This window comes from Nematolebias whitei, chromosome 12, assembly GCF_014905685.2.
Source record: "Nematolebias whitei isolate Nwh7 chromosome 12, NemWhi1, whole genome shotgun sequence".
NCBI lineage: Eukaryota > Metazoa > Chordata > Actinopteri > Cyprinodontiformes > Rivulidae > Nematolebias > Nematolebias whitei.
The window spans coordinates 49,287,457-49,290,715 of NC_056509.1; positions in this window are offsets into that span (position 1 = coordinate 49,287,457).

Here is a 3,259-nt window from a genome sequence, read left to right on the forward strand (position 1 = left end):
TGTCCCGTTATTACACCAGTCCTCATGCACATAAATACAGAGCCCCCCACCTCTGCTCTTACCGGAGTCCGCAGTCCTGTCCCAGTGTAGCAGAGAGCGGCCTGCTAGCTGTATGCTAGCATCGGGTATCCCGGGGTGAAGCCAGGTTTCGGTGATAATCAGAACACAGCAGTCACGAACATAGCGATTTCCAGCGAGTTGTAATTCCAAATAATCCGTTTTATGCACCAGGGATCTGGCATTAGAGAGATAAAGGCTCGGTAGAGGTGGCTTGTGATCTTAGCCTTAGCGTAACGCCAGACCTGCAGCCTCGCTTCTGCTTCCTCTCCCTTCTCCGTCTGCGCCGCCTCCCAGGCCCGACAACAATCCACGGAGAGACCGGTGATCTCGCTATTTCGTCTGGTGAGATGAAACCAAGCGTTCAAAGGTTTTCATGACTACAGACGTGAGAGCTACAGGTCTGTAGTCATTTGGTCCTGTGACACGTGGCTTCTTGGGGACAGGGACGATGATGGAGGACTTGAAACAGGCTGGGACGTGGCATGACTCCAGAGAAGAGTTGAAGATCCCTGTGAAGACCAAAGCCAACTCTCCAGCACAATGTCTCAGCGTGGAGGGTGACACAAGATCTGGGCCTGCAGCCTTATGTGTATTCAGCCTTTTAAAAAGCCTCCTTACTTCATCCTCTTGTACAGAGATAGCAGGGGGTTGTCGAGGGCAGTCCAAAGTCGTTAAACCAGTTGGGCTGGGGTTGGTGTGGAGGATGGAGGAATGTGAGTCTATGACTTCAAAGCGTGAATAGAAGTCGTTCAGATCATTTGCCAGTTTGAGATGGTCTGTAGAATGAGGTGCTCTGGGCTTGTAGTTAGTTATCTCTTTCAGCCCCCTCCAGACAGAGGCAGAATTGTTTGCAGAGAACTGTTGTTGCAGCCGTGCATTGTACCTGGATTTAGCCTTCGACACCTCCCTGCTAAATTCATACTTCGCATGTCTGTAGTTGTCTCTGTCCCCCTCGCTGAAAGCAGCCTCCTTCTGCTGACAAAGCTGTCTTAGTTTGGATGTGAACCAGGGTTTATCATTATTGAAAATGACTCTGGAGCATGATGGGATGATGCTGTCCTCACAGAAATGTATATATGACATCACAGTGTTTGTGTATTCATCTAGACTGTCTGTAGAAGCCCTGAACAGGTCCCAGTCTGTGGTGTCCAAACAAGTGTATAGCTCCTCCACAGCTTCACTGGTCCACTTTTTGGATGTCCTCACCACAGGTTTTGAGAGCTTCAGTCTCTGTCTGTATGCAGGTATGAGGTGAATCATCTCATGATCTGAGAGACCCAGGGCAGCACGAGGCACAGCACGATAAGCACCGCTCACTGTGGTGTAACAGTGATCCAGCGTGTTTCCTTCTCTGGTCGGGCATTTAATAAACTGTTTATATTTAGGTAGTTCATGCCTGAGGTTTGCTTTGTTAAAATCTCCAAGGATTATAACAAGGGAGTCCGGAAAAGGCCACTCTACACTCGTGATCTGGTCCGCGAGCGCGCGCTCAGCCTCGTGCACGTCCGCGCACGGTGGGATGTAAACAGCGGCCAGAGTGAATGAAGTGAACTCACATGGAGAGTAAAACGGTTTGCAGTTTATGAAGAGATATTCCAGAGAAGGAGAGCAGTGCTGGGAGATCACTGTCACGTCGGAGCACCAGGCGTTGTTGATATAAGTTGATATAAAATATGAAGCATCTGAAGCGAAACCTGCTCCATTTGTCAAAAAGTCTTGTCTCAATTAAAGATCATGAGTCCTGTAATGAGATAATGGCCCAAAACAAATGCTAAAAACCAAATGTTCTCTTTAAAAGTTCTTCTATGAGATGTGATCTATGAAAGGAGCTGAAACATGGAGAAGGACTGACCCTTAAAATGTGAGACAGCTGAGGAAGTTAACCAGTAAACAGAATACCTGCTCCAGTTGCAAAAATCTGACAGAAACTGACCATCACTCATCTGCAGTGACTGATTTAAAAGTTGAACAAGAAAATGTGAAGTTAAAGGAAACATCCTTTGTCACAAAGACTGTTTAAGTATATCCTGATGCATGCTCAATAATCCAGGTAGAAAAATCTAAAAAAGTTCAATCTGGTCCTCTGGACATTCAAAAAAAACGAACAACAACAACAAAACAAAGCAAAACAACAAAAAAATGTAGAAACGTTTCGTCTCTCTCATCCGAGAGACTTTTTTTGTTGTTTTGCTTTGTTTTTGTTTTTTTTAATGTCCAGAGGACCAGATTAACTTTTTTAGACAGTTTAAGTATCATTATTATTTTGGTTACTTTATTATTTTTATTTTTTTTATTTTATGAATTGATTGTAACTCATTATTCAACAACCAAAACAGATTTTTTTAATATAATGGCTAGGTATTAAAAAACAAACATTTAGCCCTCCCCACTACCCAGTTATGTTGCTTTTATTTTGAAATGTAATTGGAAGTTCTGAGTTAAGAGAGGTAGAAAGAGAAGTTATGGAGACGCCGCTAATGTTGAACCGGTTAACACCATAGACATAATATGTCTGTGGTTAACACAAACGCCTTGTTTTTTATCAATCAATCAGATGAGGCCCTCCAGATACGCCTTCCGTTTTTGTCTGCAGAAATACATACTTGGATTTTTCAGTGTTGGCACACTGTGCGCGGGGTGAGACCCACAAGGGCGGCTTAAAGGGCAAGCCCATATGAAATTGAACTAATACTTTTCTAGAGGTGGTCCCACTGATGTTAAGATATTTTTAATCTAGACTGGTCCTATGGTTTTGATCTGCTCAGAGACGGGATTATAATGAAATTATGACCCAGTTCTGACTGGGTTAAACTGGGCCAGCGACTCTAAACAGAGTCTCCCTGGGATTCAATATCTGTCACGGAATAGTTTGATCTGCCACATCACGTAGAAAGACTTTTTGAAGCACTGTCTCATAACACGTCAGTCCACATAAGATCCACTGAGATCACACTTAGCCACGCCCCCTCATACACTGATAGGTTGAGCTCCCCTTCTGTGAAGGCGGAGTCTTAGGGCCCTATAAATGAGTAATGACACGAGACATCGAGGCTCTTCTTCCGGGTCTGTGAACGCGTCACATACTGGAGAGTCCAGCGCTGTAAATTGTAATATTTCCTGCCTTTTCTAATATAATTGATAAAACTTAATCAACGTTTCCTTGATTTATTGATTAGTATAGTTGCCACTTCTGAGGGAG